The sequence below is a fragment of the Centruroides sculpturatus genome, unplaced genomic scaffold (assembly GCF_000671375.1).
Source record: "Centruroides sculpturatus isolate CEXI.00-Female unplaced genomic scaffold, Cexi_2.0 scaffold2217, whole genome shotgun sequence".
NCBI lineage: Eukaryota > Metazoa > Arthropoda > Arachnida > Scorpiones > Buthidae > Centruroides > Centruroides sculpturatus.
In genome coordinates this window covers 19,061-38,976 of record NW_019392598.1, presented here as the reverse complement: position 1 = coordinate 38,976, position 19,916 = coordinate 19,061, and the positions used below count along the sequence as shown (strand labels likewise).

The following is a 19,916-nucleotide window of genomic DNA, read 5'->3' as shown; positions in this document are numbered from 1 at the left end:
ACTTGTCACTAGGCTAAACCATAAATTACCATTTCCGGTTCTGTATTTTATTTATTAATGCATTTTTAATAATATATGGTTAATAAGGATCTATTTTAAGCTTACAAACAAATAAATTTTAGTTTTTAATATAGTACAGAAAAAAGTAATCTAAATTTACGAATGCATGTACTGTAAATACAGTACATACTTGTAAATGTATATATTTTAATATGATTTTATGTGCTTTAAACATTTTTCTAGTGATAATACGACTTCAATATTTGTGGCGGACAGATGTAAAGTCAAATAAAATGACTTAAACTTGATTTTTATTTTTCCATATACTTTTTTGACAAACGACGTATAATCGGGAACAACGTAACTCGAAATGACGTAAGTCGAGATATACTTGTACTTTGCAGAAAAGTTATAGAATAAAACAAATCCATTCCAGCATATACTATGCTACTCTGCAGCAACCACTGAAAGCATGACATTTACTGGTATACAATTTAATAAGTACTGTTTCAAACATTAAAATTTAGTTTTTCTATTACACTTTGTTAGAGATATAATATAAGTAAAATTTAAAAACTTTAAAAAAAATTTAAAAAAAAAAAATACTGACAGGGAATCTCCTAAACTTCATATGTAAAAGACACAAATGACTATTGAATAACATTTTTTTAATCATATCATTTTATTTATTTTATCTAATAAAAACAATCTCAGCCAAAATTAAGCAAAAAATCATTTTAATATCAATAATATTGTATAACATGAGTTTGAGAATTGATCACACTGATCTTATTTGCTGTTGAGAACTAAGCTTAGTTCGAACACAGTCATTAGCAAAAGCAAAACATGAAGAATGATTTATTTTCACATAATAAATTTGATTCTCAGTATCATTTCACAAAACAAGAATGGTGAAATGAGCAATCAAGGACCTGCAGCAAACATTAAAACAAGATGGCAACTGATAATGGAAATTGTCTCTTTGTGCTTGCTTCATTTATTTATCAAAAAGATCTCAAAATGCAATTACAGTAGAGCATCAATTATACAAAACAATTTAGGACTGGATCCAAAACAATTTGGGTTGTTTGGATAATCGATTTTTCAGATAACCGATTACGTATGAAAAAATATATTAGCCTATCCCATGTTGAAATTCATTCAAATCCTGGCACATCTTTAAGTACCCTTTCATGGTCGTGTCAGTGCTGCCAGCTTAAACACACACACACCAACAAAAATAATATTGGAGTGGCCCAAGACATAGCCAAAGATTGCATGCCACAGCACTAGCGTAAATTTAAATTTGCCGACTGGAAAGCTTTCGGTTAACTGACATTTCGGTTGATAGACATTCGGATAATCGATGCTCTACTGTATTACAATTACAAAAATAATTTGAAAGTATTTCTTTGCAGCAGCCATATTTAAATCTCTCATCTCCAGAAATTTATTGTTTCATTTAATGGCAAATGTATTTTACTATGGAAAACATTCATGTTAAAATGCGATTTGCAATTTTTAAAAAATTTGCCAGAAAGAATATCACTATTAACATATTACAGGCATACCTCGACTTACGTCGTTCCCGATTATACGTCGCTTGTTAAAAAAGTATATGGAAAAATAAAAATCAAGTTTAAGTCATTTTATTCGACTTTACGTCTGTCCGCCACAAATATTGAAGTCGTAATATCACTAGATAAACGTTTAAAGCACATAAAATCATATTAAAATATATACAAGTATGTACTGTATTTACAGTACACGCATTCGTAAATTTAGATTACTTTTTTTGTACTATATTAAAAACTAAAATTTATTTGTTTGTAAGCTTAAAATAGATTTTTATTAACCATATATTATTTAAAATGCTTTCCTAGTGATAAGTAGATTCGGAGACAGGTAAATTCGACTTACGTCGTTTTCCTGGAACCAATTACCGACGTAAGGCGAGGTATACCTGTATTCTAATTTCTGTATGAAGTAGGCTTAAAATTAAAATATTAAAAAATTATTTTCTATTTATTTTTTTGAGTTTATTTTAACAATTATTATTAGTATTATCATTTATCAAATAATCATAAACAAAAATGAAACTATATGATAAAAATTTCACTCCTTGGCAACCAACTTGTTCAAATACAAAATGAACTTCCTTTCATAGTAAAGATTTGGTGGCCTGTAATTGCTAAGCCATCCAATAGAATGCTAAAATTCTCTTTTGTTCATCTAATTACTGATTAGAAATATTACACAAAGATTTATTTTACTATTGTCTTCTAATTCTAAATGTATTACTTATTAATGTAAAATATTACCTAATGTCATTTTAATTAATAAGAAACAAATTTCTGCTCTGCAGACTTTAAAAAAGGAAGCAAGTGAACCAAAATTTAATGAAATCATTAGTTTTGATTTCATTAGGAATATAGTAGAAAGTAATGCTGTTGCATTAACACAAAATAAAACATTACACAGTTAGACTACCATTTTAAATTTACATATTATAATTATTTTTACTCAGCAAGATTCACTCTATAGTAATGAAAAAAACAATAAGTTTATCACTTAATAGAATGACAATTATCACATCATATCTCAATCATAAAAGTTCTCTATAATGCCATTATATTGATAGTGTATAATTACTGGAAATTTATCAGTTTTCAAGATACAAATTCAATAGGAATGTCTAATAACATGAATTAAAGCAGAACATACTGAAAATGAATGGAAAAAACTAACAGTGAAGTAATTACAGACTCCCAAAACATGTCTTTGGTGTTTTGGGAGATGAATATCTGCATCACACACAGAATTTTTTCACGTATTCTAAAGATTCTCTTACTGAAAAAGAAAAAAGATAAAAGCTTTTATGCTTTTATAATGACAATTTAATATTAACCTATAAATCCCTCCAGTGCATAACCCATACTCCCTTTTAAATTGCATTTGAAATACACAACCCATGGTTTATCTGCACAAAATTATGGTAATATTTGAACAGCACTTAAAATTCATAATTTTGAGAATTTTCTTAGAATATGTCCCAATTACTATGACAGCAATAATTATTCAAATAAATAATTATTAGATCAATTTATAAAATTGCAAGTATAGTAAAACATCAAATAATTTTTTAATGATGTTAATAACAAAAATAATAAAAACCAACTGTTTGTTGCAATTTACTTTTATAAATATCTAAAATAAAGACAAAGTTACACAAACAAAATATTATGCTCAAACTTAAAGAGAAAATAAATTACAGTAAGAACCCGCTTAATGCAGGGGATGTGTTCCTAGACAACAAAACGCTAAGTGAAACAGCATTAAAATAAAAGTCATTTTAACAGAGTAAATAGGGATAGGGGAACATGCAACTGAAAATTTAAAAAAATTTAATTTTAAGTTATTTTTATATTAATTTGTATAATTATGTATGTTAAATAACACACAAACATATGCACACAGAAATGTAAAGTTCATTTTCTGTGATGAAGGTCCTGACTTTTCTGAAATTCTTGTTCTTTTGCAATAAAGTAGTGAAGTTTCATTTGCCACTTTTTCTTTCCTTAAGCAAATGTCGGTAGCAGAAGATCACATCCAAAACGCCTTGTTTTGCTTTCACAGTCCTTTCAAAATCTGGATCATTCGCTACAATTTGATCAGCGGTTTCGGTTATCGTTACCAAACTTTTACTAAGGAAATCTGTAGAGAAATTTTTTGGGTTCTTCATTTTCAGAATCTCTATTTTCCAATTCCACATGAATTCCATGTTCTGCCAGTTCTCAAAGGTCATTGTTGGTAAGGCTCTCACCAGAAACCTGCTGTAACTCCTCAATATCCTGCTCATCTACATCTCCTAGTCCTGCTGTATGAATTACGCTTTTCTCGTTGAGAATTCTTGTATATCTTCAGCCATAACTTCTTCCACACTTTGTTCATGCATTTATCAGTTAATTCTTGCCAAGCGAAGGTGATATTTCCTATGGCATCCATGATGTTATATTTTTCCAAAATTGCACCAAACAAGCATAGATTTAAAGAAAGTACACCTTTTTGCCATCTTTTGCTGATTGGTTTGTGTTAAAAAATAATTGTATTATAAACGAATCAATGAAATGCCGAGATAATTCAAATCAGCAAAAATTGAGCTTTTTTAAGGGTTCAAGCAGACCGCATTATATCAAATCAGCATTAAGTGGGGTCTTACTGTATTTGATTTGATTACTACATAATCAAGAATGCAGGCATTTTCCACACTAATGCTCTCTGCCAGTCCCACTGTTGCCCCATTCAAGTTTAAAAATAAACACTGTGTAAAAAAATATCACAAGCAATTCTTCACTATATGAAACTGAAAAACAGGCACCTCAGACTTAAATATGAGACCATGTAAATATCAATTAGACAGAAAATAAAATTTAATACCTTGCATTAAGATATTTTACACTTAATACAAACTATCAAGATTGGATAAAAAACACATTAGCATCAGAAATTAAGGACTGGCAGAGAGAAAAATTTAATACTTGCTCTTATTCAACCTTCTCTTTTTATTTTTGAGCATTGTCATGTGGTTCATGTGGTGTTATTGAACAGTAGTTCACATATGGCAGCTCATTGCACAATGTGTTGCTAATGGTTGTTAAGTTAGGATACCTTAAAAATGCAATATCTACTTAAGTTAATTCCAAGCAAATCAGCTGTGCAGGTGACTCACCCAAATTTCTGGCTATGTCCTTACATCATAAAACAAAAATATTGCATAATTCTTTTACATTTTGGACATCAATACATTAATACTATAAAATAAATGCAGGTATAAGCATTTCATTTTTTTCCAATGTTTGTCTTGTAACATTTTGTAGCTGTCCAAACATTGACTCGATGCACTTATTCTAAATAAAAATAATCTCAGAATTCATTTTTGAGAGTCAATAAATACTGGCACACTCTTGTAACAATGTGAACTATATATTGTGTGAATTTGCTTATATCATATTATGGTACTAGACTGCTGTAAAAAATGTTATTTGTATGATATGATACTGTTTAGATACTAATGTATATCCGCAGATACAGATCTTAACTTTCGTACTCAGTCCGTGCCAGTGCGTGTGACCTTTGACCGATAGTTGATGCTTTGCGGTAGTAACGTGACGTGTTTTGACTTGCATTGCACGTTTTTGTTTATAGTTTAGTGCAGTGTTTTTCAACCTTCTTGAATACGCAACCCCTTTACAAGTTAAAAAATTCTGGTGAACCCCCTCAGGGCCATATTAAAACTATATCACTGATTTTAAAAACTACGTATTTAATTTTCTTTCTTTAAATATCGATCGATAAACCAATTGTACTGTAAAATAAATAGGCACAGATTTCTCACTGAAATTCTAGTTTTTTTTATTGTAGTGTAGAATCTACAAACACTTGTCTTTTTCTTTCATCTGCGACCCCCCGTATAAGGCTTTGGGACACCATTGGGGGTTGTGACCCACAGGTTGAAAAACACTGGTTTAGTGTGACATGGGATAGCATAGATTATGTTTGTTTTTGGAGAGTGTTGAGTTAAATTAAAATAAAAACAATGTTGACAAAAAAGTTTAGCAGTGTAATATGGATATATTTTATGATAGTAAATGATTTTTGCATGATGAAATTTTTGTAATATGAATGTACCAAATATGTGATTTTAAGAAATAAAAAGTGATTTGAATTGAAGTTATTAGTATTTTATTGCTACATATCTTTAAAATTTCATATAAGTAATGAAATTCATTAAAATAAAAGATCCATTAAAGATCCGCTAAAAAGTAACGGATACGGATCTTTTTTTCCCTCAGATATCTACGGATATGATACGGATACAGATATCCAGCACATCACTAATATATATTAGTATCTAAACAGTATCATATACGTACCATAAGCTGTTAATTCACTAGTTTATTTTTGTATATGTTAGGCTCAAAGAATGAAAACGCTCATTGAGTGAAAGACGTGTGGCTGTCGGCCATAAAATTGTATAAAAATATGTATTAATTTTAGTTAGTTTTAACTTTCTTTATTCCTTTGTTTCTTACTTTTCCTAGAACTTTCGCTTCCAACCTTTTTCCCTTGGGTGGGATTACCAATTCCAAGAAATGAGAGTAGAACAAAGGGTGAAGTAGGACCCCAAGGCTGGAGAACAAAAGGAGAAAGAGAGTCTGGGTCGAATGCTTGAGGAGAACGAATGAGATAAGGTAGGGCTCTGTATTGTGTGTAGGACGACTGGAGACTACGAGACTTTGATAAAAAGAAGTTTGGGCTCAAATTCCGAGGAAGAAGAAGAGCAAAGAGGAGGTAGCGCTCCAGATCAAGTATAAAGTGATTGGAGGCTACATGAAGCCAAAGAACTTGCAGGAAGAAATTCCTAAACGGAAACGTCAAAGAGAGCCACAGAAAGAACCATACGAGAGGTCCACAGGAAGGACAAGAAGTAACGTCTCAAATAAAACTCCAATGTAGTATCCCACCAAGATCACAAACACAAGAAAATCCCGGGTATTTCCATCTTCATCTTAAACTATTCTTATCTGTGTATTCCTTTTTTTTCCTTCTTTAGTTGTAAGTAGTATAGGGATTAGTTATAAGTTTCGGACTGTGCGTAACTGTCGCTCAATTAGCTCGCTATTTTATTGATGAGATTGTAACGCCCGTATGTACACAAAAAAACAATTTTTGTAGCGTTGGGAACCCAAAAGAAAAAGGGAAAAACAAACCTGTTCCAAGAGAAAATAAATAACTTTGTGTCAAAAAATATCTAACGAGTATTTATTTTGTACTTTTCTGCTCGCGGGACTTTGTACTTTTCGCAACAAACACCACAGTCGGATTGTGATCACTCTAAATCATCCATAATGCGAATTTTGCATTGTGTAAAAACAGCCACAATGCATTGTGACTAACTCAAAAAGACCACAAAGCAAAATTTGCATTGCGGCTTTCATGATATTTGACATTATGCGTTGCAGTGATTAAGAAATACCATAACACATTCTGAATGTTAGCTGTTGCAACCATGATAGAAGGTGATATGATGTACAATTATTCATAACTTTAAAATATGGGTTCTAGCCTCAAAACATTTTTATTTACAATTTTTAATGTTGAACAACATTAGTTCTACAAGTTTTCCTAGAAATTTAGTTTTCATACTTAAAAAAGTTTCAGAGAAATAAAATGTATGGAGAAAAATACACATTTGGTTTTTTTTGGTTTGCTTAAAAGTGCTAAAGATCAAACTACATGTACTAGCAGGTGCTTAATTAATGTACTCTACACAATGACATAAAAATCAGCTGCTAAAGTTAAAAACCACTGTGCAACGGATTTATTATGGTTAAAAGCCACCACAAGTTCTGGATGTTAACTAATAATGATATGATAAGAAAACAAAACTTTCTTTTTCATTATGATTTATCTTTAATTATCTAAGTAGAAAATTTTGAGTTGGCTAGTGAAATCATTTTATGTGCCTGTTTCTCTAGGCCAGATTTGGCATATTCTCGCTTAGCATTGATGCTGTTCTTTCTTAAACAGAGCTTGCAAGTAACATTTGCACCAAATCCCTCATTCTTGTTGCTTTCTCCACAGATAAGGTGAACATATTCACGACACTCTAAACACTTGTGAGCTCCTGAAATTTCATTTTGCTTTGTGGTCTTTTTGAGTTAGTCACAATGAGTTGTGGATGATTTAAAGTGACCACAACACATTGTGGACTTTTTTTTGTTCAATGAGCATTTTTGTTCTATGAGTCTAACATATATACATTAATCTAGTAATAAAAATATTCAAATACATTTTAAAGTGTGTTAAAATAATCCTGTGTACATTCTAGACAGATTAAACCACAGTTAATCAGACTATAAACACCAGATACATGACAAACATATTTCATTCTAAAGATTATGCTATAACCACTTACTCCGACTCAGCCTTTTATCCCGTGTTGGATGTATCTAAGATTATGCTATATTTATCAAAATTAATAAAAATAAAATTCATTATTCAGTTGCATAATCCTAAAATATTTTAGAATAACTTTGATCAAAAATTGCTAGGATCAAATCTTAGAAACTTTTATTAAATATTTTGCAATTGGAAACAAAATTTTATTTGAATATAAAAAGCCATTAAAAAAATCTGATATCTTAAAAAAATAAATAATAGAAAAGAAAAAAAAATTATTAGAAAGTTTGTTATAACACTAAAATTTATGACAAAACAAGATTATAACAAATGAAGTTAAAATTCTATTGGCTATAATTGTTTGTTATATGTTCGTTTAGTTCAATACTGATAGTTTTTACAGTTTAATTACAGTTTAATTACTAAAAGGTATTGAGGATGCTCAACTAAGAAATAAGATATAGAAAGTAAATTTTATTACAGAATCATTTAAAATTATTTTTATACCTACAATTCAAGTACTAAATAATGATGCTGAACAAAGTGTGTCCTTCGGGATGATAGTTAAACATTTGTTTTATTCTCATAATATAATTAGACTATTATTTTATTGGGGCTGGCAGAATTATTTAAAACCAGTTAAATTAGCTTGTGTGGGTTGTAATTATCATTTCATAACACAGACAAATACCTAACATTCAATCTGAAGACAGCCCATATATGGGCCAAAATATTATTCACAACATGACTTATGTTCATAAATAGAATATCGTGTCAGAAATAAATCTGTTTTATTTTATGTATCATTACTAATTGTATTAATATTTCATCTATAATTATTGTTATAAAAATAAGAAATTAGTAAGTCTTTTTTAATATATCACATTACATTACAAATTTTTCATTATAATATAAAAGTTGTAATAATTAATAATTATATCAACTGGAAAAAAGTCATTAAGATTGATGATTATAAATATAATCATTACCAATTCTTTTTAAATAAAAGCCCCTTAATAATAGAGCTGTTTCATATTTTACAAAATTATTTAAAAATTATCACTTCTAGATCTAAATTCTCAGAGTAATCTATATAATCTATACTTAATCTGATCCAGAAAGTTTTAACATTAATTAGTATGGATCATCAAGGCTGCATTGTGGTTTCAAAATAAAAGTAGATATAATTTCAATAAATAATATCTACTCTCTTTAGGAATAACTAGCTCTAAGTGCAAATATAGAATTGTCTTAGTTTTAATTTAAATGACTACTATGCATTTTAAGCTAGAACTACTTAAAATGACTAAGACAAAACCTTTCACACTTTGTTTCTAGCAGTTTAATCACTAAGTACAAACATTTGGCTGTTTAATATAAAACTATATTATAATTTTAATTGAAATAAATTTTTATATATACATAAAATTGTTGTAAGTTACACGTAAATACAGTAGACCCCCCTATAACACGGGTTCCTATAATGCGGCAAAAAAATTGCGACAATATTTGTATAAAGACGCTAAAAGGGACACGTAAAACGTGATAAAACGTCATCGCCAACTCGTCATCGCAAACGAGCAGCCAAACTACTTAGCGCCACGCTACGGAGAGTTTAGGCAGATAAGTTGAGTTTACTATCGTCTGTACAGTATGTAAATTAGGTACCGTAAGTTTAATACAGCACTGTAATTTTGTACATTTCTTGTGAAAGAAACATTTCTTATTCAATGGCCATAAAAATTATTTCTATTAATGATGTCTCCAAAGTTCAACAAATTTTTCGCAGAAAAATAACATCTGAAATCGCGGCCACCGTTTGGTGCGCTGCTCCGCGACGAACACAAGCTTAAGCAATGGTGACGTCAGACAGTGCACACTTGGTAAGTAATCCTACAATTTTTTGTTTATAGCATAGTTTATACGGATTATTCCCAAAAAATTATACGTATTTTGGAAATGTTAAGTCGAATTAGTCTAGAATCGATTAATTTTATGGAAGAAAACCTTTCAAACAGCCGTAGTCTGTAAACTTCACACGTTCGGGCTGCGATTGGCTCATGTATTTAAGGATTCCTACAACGCGAAATTCGTATAACAAGGAACGTATCTCCGCATTATAGGGGGTCTACTGTATATTAACAATATCTTCTACTATAAAAGAATAATAATAAAGAATACCTTTAGAGCATGTTATGTAGTTTTGTTATCAAATTACATTTTATTTTAATTTTATTTAGATATATTGTCAGTCNTATCTTTCTAGTTAGATATTTTAAATATATATATAAATTTAAAATATCTAACTAGAAAGAAACAGTGTAAAAAAAATTTTTTCTTTCTTGTTAGATAATTTATAAACAGTTTTTATTTTTTTCAATTTTATTTTTATTTTTATTTTATTTTATTTTTCTATTTACAAACTAATCTATATTTCAGAAGGATTTAGTATACTTTTGAACACCAATTATATACATTGTCCAAATCTTGTACACAAACATTTGATAAAAATTAGTTATAAAATTTGATTATTATTAAATCAAAGAATGAAAGATAGATCAAGAATGAAAAATAAAATTTTAATTATAAAAACAGTAATGTTAAGAATTTATGTGAATGTCCATACAAATATTGCTAAACAAATTAGTGAAATTTAAATAACTTTTGAAAAAATTCAAATTTTTGTTTTAAATTCACATTGTAAATTAAACTCAAACAGGTTATTTTATATTAATAAGAAAATGAGAATAATTTCAATTTCTTAAATTATACAAGTAATTTTTTGTTAAGAACAAATGTTACATATAAAATTTCTTAAAAATATAGATCTTACATTGGAGTTACTTAGTTACAAATTATCACTGCTTACTACTTTTTGATAATTTACAAAATTATATAATTTATAAATTTGAAAATGAAATAAAATAATTGTATATTTTTAAAGTTTAGACTAAACTCATAATTTTAACTTTATTCTTCTGTAATTCAAATTGATGTTTTCATCAGCATAACTTCCTTGTCAAATACAAATGAATCACCAAATCTTTTAATCATAATTAATATCAAAAATAAAATTATGATTATTATTTGTGTGTGTGTGTTTTAGTATATAATTGACATAGGACAAACATATTAAATTGACATTATTAGTTACATTAATTCCATTATTCCAAATCTTTTTGTATGAATTTCATGTATCCCAAATACATTTCAAAATAGAAATATTTTTTATTTCATACAACTTCATTGACTGTTTCTAGACTTTGTTTACAAGCTACATTGCTGACTTCCAATTTTTTTTGAATTTGGCAAAACTATATTATTGCATACAGCTTTTATTACAATATAATTTATACATATTTCCCATAAAAGTAATTATTAAAGCAAAGAAATCTATATTTTTGAAAATGCATTCTCTCTTAGTACATAATAAAATACATTTGCTAATTAAATTTGATATTATTTAACACAAGTAAATTACATTTAAATAAGGTATAAAAATTTTCATCTAGACATTTTCATACAAAAAATTATCTGAATTCTTATTAGATACATATTGAATTGTTATATAGTATTAAATTTCATGAACCATTAAATCAAGAATTGTTAATTATCTCTCACTTGAAAGCTAAATAAACATTTTTAATCATCATAAACAATAATTAAAATATAATTTGTTGGTAAAATAAGCAAAAACAAAAAACAATACAGTCAAGCTTCCACATTACAAACTTCTATATAGCAGATTTCTCTGTATAACAAATTTTTGCATTGTACAATGTTCTTTCAGCCAAAAATATATGTAAAATTGCTTCTAAATAACAAAGTTAAATTTTTATATAACAATTTTTTTAATTTGTAAGGTCTATCTATTATTAAAAGATGGTTACTCCATCTGGGTTGAGTTTGAATTTACATTCAATTTCAAGTGTCAATCTGTAAACCTCTTTGTAAAAAATGTAGCCCAGGTGTGAGAAATACTGGTCATTAGCTTTTAAAGCCGTCATGTAATCAACCCCCAAGTGGCTACCAGTTGTAAAGAAGAGAGAGAAAGATTATCTGTCAACAAGGGCATTTGGACCTAATTGACATACAATTAATGAATGTTGAAAACAGTAGAGAGGTGATAACCTTTCTAATATTTTCAACATTAGCAATAATTTTGACAACTACTGGACTAATAAGGTTACTGAGATTTTATTTAATTTAAGAAGTCATATAGTTGGAACATAAAGAACTGTTAATATAGTATTTAAGCATTACTAAAAAAATATGTTGCAGGAAGTTGATAAAGGCTCAAAAAAAGAAAGACATTGCAGCAAAGTTTAGAATTACTGTGAATAGTTTAACAACTAAAATAAAAAAATCACAAACCAGTTTTGAAATTAGCCCTGATGTAAGACCTACAACAAAACATGCTAGAACCTGTGTTTACATCAATGTAGATGAAGCAGTTTTATGCTCTTAATAAGTGTGAAGAGAACATTTTTTAATTGTTCTGTGCAATAAAAAAATTAGTTTTTTATGAAAATGTAGTTAAACTAGCTTGTATTTTAACACATATATATATACACTTACTTAAAATTAAATTACATTTATATTATGTTATTACTGTATATAACATTTATATTAATTTAAATTATGTAAAATAACAAAAAAATTTATTTACCAAAACATGTAATTTTTTGTATAACAAAATTTCCCTATACACAATTTTTTTGGCAGGATTTAGTGACTTATATAGAAGTTTGACTGTATATGTAAAAAACTAGACTACAGTAGAGCCTTGAAAACTCGGCACTCCGGATAACTCGGCCACACCCTGGCAGGGCAAAAAAATCTTTAGTTAATTAATTTTCATTATAAAGACAGCTTTATGCCTCATAAAGTATTTTTCTGAGGTCTGTCTTATCAGGTAAATTACTGTACACAATGTATTCATTAATTTTCATTTTCATGTAGTAAAGGCTCTATGCCTTCATAAAGGGTGTACTTTTCCTTTGTTTAAGGGTATTTGGGCAGTTTATTCTCTGTTGTATTCTGAAGTAAACAATACATACAATTACAGTACAGTATTTTCTGAGTTAACACTCATACTTATTTTTTTTTAACCCCATTCCCGATAACCCGGCATTTTCACAAACTCGGCCACCCTTCAATCCACATTAGGCTGAGTTTTCGAGGCTCTACTGTATTAATATTTCATTAACAAGAGACTTGTATTTTATTCAAAAATTTTAATTTGGAATGTTTTTAGCTTACTACTTACCAAGCCAATTCTACTAGATTTATCCACAAAGTTCAGCTAGGCTCAATCAATTTTGAAGATGTCAGTTTCAAATAAATGAAGGGAAACAGCAAACTTTGTCAAATGAATCAGCTGTAGCAATTGTGCATTTAAAGCACAACTACAAGTATTTGCTTGTAGATTTCAATAACAGATTCACTCTAGAATCCACGGCAGATTAAAGGATTAATATCTGCTGAAACAAGACTCAAATCGTGATCAACAAACATGGCCACACAAACTGTCTATGGCTGTTTGAGGAATCTGCAAGACACCAGCCTCAAGGATAGCATTCGTTGATAAAGGCCTCTTTTACAAATTGCAGTGGCTTATTGCCACTCCAGTTCCTTCTTTTTTGTTCTTTATTAATTATTGGCTCTTAAAATACCCTAAAACATAAGAGAGAAAACACATGTTAAAACATATTTAATATTTGTAAATTTCAAAAAATCTTAAATTATCCTCAAAAATCATTAATATAAATTTAAAATTATATAAGTTTCAGTTTAATTGTATTTTCACATTTGAAAAAATAAATTTACACTTTAAAAATGCAATTTTCAATTGACAAATACAGTAGAATCTCATTTTAATGGTTTTCTCAGAATAACATATTTTTTCCCTGGGTCCAGTCAAATCAATATAATTTGATTTCCTTTTAATAGACCCATAATTCGATATAACATTTTTTCTAGCCCCATCTATAGTAAACTGCATTTCTTTTTCAACATTTAGTTAATATTTGGGTATTTCCAAAATAGTGAACATTTAGATGCTGAACCAAGTGTACTGCCAAAATGTAGAGTCTATCGTCTTTCCAAGTTGTGAAAAACCTTCCTGATGAGTTTTAGCATAAATGAACAGGCTGCACATGACATTGCTAATATCAAGCTGTTGATGTTTTCAATAGGCAGAAAAGCAATATCAAAACAAACCAAGATAAATGAGTTTTTTAACAAATCATGAAATCAAATGGAGTGCTAACAAGCATACATAATTTGCCTCTTTTTGTGCTTACAGTATATACAGTTTGTCAGCTTTGTCGTACATATGCAGCAAAGTATACAACCTTGTAACTTATGTGTTTCTATAAAAGAAAGAATAGAAATCTCAAAACACTGAATAATTTCAATTACAGGTATTTTTTATATATATGGGGTTAAAAAACAAATTTTTTAACATAATGGATATTTTCCTGGGTGTGTGGGAAATCTGTTTTTCATGATATAATTGACTCAAGAAACAATAAATGATTCATTAAAATGAGATTCTACTGTATATCCTTTGTAAAAAAATCTTGATCTTCATTGAATTCACATATCACATTTATATGATTCAACTATTATAATTTTAAAAATCTGCATAAAATGCATTAAATTGTACATATTAATAAGTTATAAATGAAAAACGGAAAAATAGGAATATGAATTTTAAATTATATGCAGAAATTCAGACAAAAAGTTAAATGGATAGACAATACAGAAAAAAACGTGTGGAAACTTTGGCAAATGCCAGCTGGAGAGAAATTTCCAAAGATAGAAACAGATGATGTACTTGCAACTGCATTGTCGTGATTGTCAATCATGCGAACCTAAACTAGAAAATTGAATGTCTTCATTGTTGCAGCAAATCTAAAAATTGCATATGAGGTATTATTTATTATTGGCAAAAATATTCAATAACAGTAATACATAATAAAAATAGTTTATAATTATTAAATATTTTCAGGATTATCTTTAATAAATATTAAACATTTAAAGCTAAATACAAGGTTGAAATTGTAGTTCGCTTCACGCCAGCGTTTATAAATTAAAAATTTGACACTTCCGTGTTGCCGCGTTATTGACAGCGATTTGTTAAATTTCAGACATGCTCGCTAGTACTTTCAACAGTTTACAACCGTCGTCTTCAGGCGAAATCGAATACCTTAATTTTTGAATTGACAGCTTTTAACGGACTTTCCAAATTACGTAATGCGCGTGGTTGGAATATAGAATAAATTAATAAAATTGAATAAATAAATATTCTTTAAAGAAACCTGCTGTAATAACTTGAACTCCCCAAAACATATAAATATTGATTGATGATGCCGTGCATAGTAATGGAATAAAATCAGAACACAAAATTATAACTTGGATTGTTTCAATAAAGTTATCCATATCTGTGGTATTTCCAATGTCGGCACGTTACACGGCAGAGTAGCAGATATGTAAAGGTTTTCCCATATGGATACTAGGTACCATAAATACAAGGTTCCTACTAAAATTTTTGTTTGAAATTCCATAACTTCCCCTGACCAACATTGTAAAAATTCACTGACCCTCACATCCCATACAGTATGGCACACTGACAAAAGAAAACAGCATTTGACTTACTATGCACATATGCTATTGCTTCTCCAACTTCTTAATTAGTTATTTCTTCTAATTAATAGTTAAATATTTTTTATAATTGCCAAATTATTAAAACTAAAAATAAAATGTTTTATTAAATTAAATTATAGTAGTTTATTCTGTTGTTAATCCATAACCATAAATCTACATGGCTTTAAAGAAAAAAAAAAAGCCATTATTATTCATTAACAAATCCTGTAGAATCCATATACAAAAGCATATATTTATTAAATTTATCCCTTAATAAATTTTGTGAAATTTATAAAATATTAAAAACTGGAAAAAAATCAAAAATTGTTTTGTTACACAATCAAAATTAATAAAATAAAAAATGTTAAATATTTAAATTAAAATTGTTTATCTTTTTTGTACTTTGTAAATTTTTAGGGAAATTTCATTTGCATAAATGAAATTACAATTACACTTAACTTCAAATGGAACTTATTTATGATTCAATCCAATATTTAGAGGTTGCACTCCATAATGCCAAAAACACCACTTGACAATATTTTTATTAAAGTGGTGATAAATATATAATAATGATGACAGCAAGTGGTGATAAAAACCCTAGTCCACTTATTTCAACATTCAGCATGAAAATGAATCATAAATCACACTTCAGAAAAAACAACTGAAAGGTAACATAACAGGCTGAAGAGCAACAGCTGACAAAATTTCCAGTTGTGATACCCAATGCCGATACTGGCCAGTATCAATAGTCTAAGACTAATACCAGTATCGAAACTTTTGTAGTATCAGAACATCCCTATATAGCACTAATTTTGTTTTTATTTATTTAAGTACAAAAAACTGTTAATACAATAAACTAAACTGATAGATAAAACATTTTAATATAATTTTATATATAAACAGTTATTATTATATAATGATATTTTAGAAAAATATCATTATAATAGAAAAGAAAAAAAAATTATTAGAAAGTTTNACAACTTGAGCTTTTGCATAACTCTCAAATTTTATGGAAAAATTTGCCACAGTTATTTATAATTTTTCTATCACCAAGAAATTTTAACTAACAAGTAATTATAATTATAACAAACTTATATAAATAATATAAAACCTTTGACACTTTTTCTAGCAATTTCTTTAATCAAACTAACGTTTTTGGCTATATTTAATGGCCTTCCTCAGGTTTGACAATATTGGAACGTCAGGTATTCGAAAATTTGTTTTCGTTCTCTTAATGTGCTTTAATAAAATACATTGCAATTCAATTATTTATTATCAGTGTTATAATAGTTGTAACTATAAAATATAATTATTAAAGTAAAAAATAACTGATTTTAAACATTTTTATATATAAATTAACATTTTTCTTTGGTCAAACAATATGTTGGGATTTCAAATATTTTATAATTTATTTAACTTGTACGAATAATAATAATAATAAAGAACAATATATAGTTTCTAATGAGATTTTTGTTGCTGAATTTCTTGAGAAAGTTTGTCAAAAAAGAGAATGAAAACAAATTTTCGAATACCTGACATTCCGATATTGTCAAACCTGAGGAAGGCCATTAGATATAGCCGAAAATGTTAGTTAGATTAAAGAAATTGCTAGAAAAAGTGTTGAAGGTTTTATATTACTTATTTACAGTTTTAGCTTTCCATGCATAGAAGTTCTAGCTGCATAGAATAACAAACTTATAACTATTGAGTGTTTTCAATATCCAGATGTTTTTGTGATATCATGTATTATTATAATTGGTAAATTACTAAAGACTACATTGTTGTATTCTATACTGTTGTGAAATTCAGTAATAAAACATACTAAAGCTCAGCATAGAATTGACTATAATAGATTACTGTACATTCTTGTTTTACATCATCAAAGAAAACACACTGCTAACTTTGACAACCTCCACTCCCTATTAGTTTGAATTAGTCAGGGTTTACTGTATTTGTAAGCATATCTTAAATACAAGAAAACTTACAGAATGGGTACCAACTTTATAAGATATATACACTAATAATAAGAAAATTACTTTTTAATTTTATAAGACAGCCTACATAGAAAATTACTAAAACAAAGCCTACACATAACTTACTGCACCATGCCTATGGGAGTAGCCATTGTTCCTTATAAGAACCAAACGTCTTCCAACACTAGAGGAGTTATACTTCAACACTTCAAACAACCTTTCCAGCTCCAGTGATATTTGTTTACACCTCAGCAAACGTTTTCAACCTCATTGAGGTCTTCATCAGGCTACTTTACTTAGGAATTCGAACGCGTTTGGAATGGAACGTATACAATTCAAAATTTATAAACCGATTAAGAATACTCATGGAACGTTATGCACGCGCTAAATTAATCGTCCCCATTAATGAGTGCATCTAATTCTTCTGCTTCTACCGTTACGCAAACTTGATATCACACGTGCTTTACAGTCGTTTTAGCGCGCGCGTAATGTTCCATGAGTATTCTTAATCGGTTTATAAATTTTGAATCGTATACGTTCCGTTCCAAACGCGTTCGAATTCCTAAGTAAAGTAGCCTGATGAAGACCTCGATGAGGTTGAAAACATTTGCTGAGATGTAAACAAATATCACTGGAGCTGGAAAGGTTGTTTGAAGTGTTGAACCATTGTTCCTTAGGTGAAAATTCATAATTGCAATTAAAAATTGGTTTATAAATAATCATCACATAGCAATGCATTTAGATAACAGAAACAAAGAATGATATCCTCAATTTAAGCAAGAACTGAATTAATTTAACAAGAAACTAAACCTTTAATATGCAGCATATAATCTGAGGTGCCTACTACGGCGTGCCTCTTTTCAGGATCGATCTAGTATGCTGATCAATCTGATCGCATCCACGTATATTGTCATCATCATGCTGGATAAACAATTCAGATAGGACAATATGTTTCCCAAGTATTTATTTCCATGTCTAAATACAAAATTTACAACTATTTGTCAATCTTGAAACAATGTTTGAGGCGCAAGGTGAAGAAATGACCAAGCAAAAACATGTTGACCAGAAGATTGAGGTTAGCCTCAGTCTGACATCACATAGGTTGGGAATGGTGGTCAAGCACTGTGTTACCAAACATGCAAATCTGTATATTATCAAATACTTTGGCTACTTAATTAGCCATCATCAAGTTCTAAATACAGTAGAACCTCAATTATCTGGACCTCTATTATCCGGATTTTCGATTATCCGGATTGTTCAAAATAAACAAAAATTTTACAAATTTCCTGATTTGCACTTGGCGAATTACGATACTGTTTATGTACGTGATGGAATGCATAACTTTTTTGTTTCAACAACATCTCACCCAGCACAGTGATCGTAAACTCTTAAATATATTTTGCATCATAATAAAAATATAACTTGGCATACGTATTTATAAATAATTTATATTCAAATTACATCATTTCTATGACCAAGGGCAGCATATGGGCAACGTGGGCCACCACCTATGCCTGGCGGTCCGAAGGACCTCGCACCTCGAAGGTTTATGCTTACTTAAAAGCCGCGAATGCGACAAAAAGGTTTTGCTCGTCATAAAACAATAAATAGTTTGTCAAATTTTTATTCATAAAAATGCAGTTTCAACTGCTTTTTATTTTATAAAATCCGTCTTCTTGCGCCACCAGAGGGCCTTTTAAACAATAGGTAGTCTGTTAGCGTTGGTCAGTAGTAGTCCAAATTCAATACGAACGTTTGTTTCTTGAAAATTTGATCACGATTTAAATACAGTATTTATTTTTAATATTACTGATATGTCGTCGAAAAGAAAATGTGTTGTATTATCATTAAAAGACAAATTAAAGTATTTGTTTCGATTATCCGAATTTTTCCTTATCCGAATTTTTCCTTATCCGGACTACCTTCATCCCCAATTAGTCTGGATAATCGAGGTTCTACTGTATAAAGTACTAAGAATGAACAGTCAATTTTTTTAATTATAACTAATCACCAGAAGAAATTTTTAAGTTTTAAATAAAGTTTTACATTATAAACAAGAAAATTTTAAACTTAAAGAACAATGTATAGCATTATGCATGACATGTATAACAGTAAATATATCAAGTGCCTTGTTTATTTTGCACATTTAATTCTAGGTCAAAAGAACAAGAAGTTCTATAATCCAGATAACCTATTTGGCAAGAAACTTTCTCTTTTACCTCAATTCTTTCTATTTTCATTTAAATCAATAATTTATATCAAAGTCAAATTTAAATAAATTTCTTTACTATAACACACATTATTTTTGTTTCAGACTGTATCAAAATAACA

At 28.8% G+C, this 19,916-nt stretch overlaps 1 long non-coding RNA gene across 1 annotated transcript in view; it reads right to left on the bottom strand.

The window, feature by feature from the left end:
* The window catches only part of LOC111617635, a 57,557-nt gene that overhangs the window by 21,646 nt on the left and 15,995 nt on the right, over positions 1 to 19,916 (bottom strand). Inside the window, exon 2 of the long non-coding RNA XR_002755455.1 lies at positions 13,232 to 13,638. This is a non-coding gene — a long non-coding RNA (uncharacterized LOC111617635). The remainder of the gene's footprint in view (positions 1 to 13,231; positions 13,639 to 19,916) is intronic.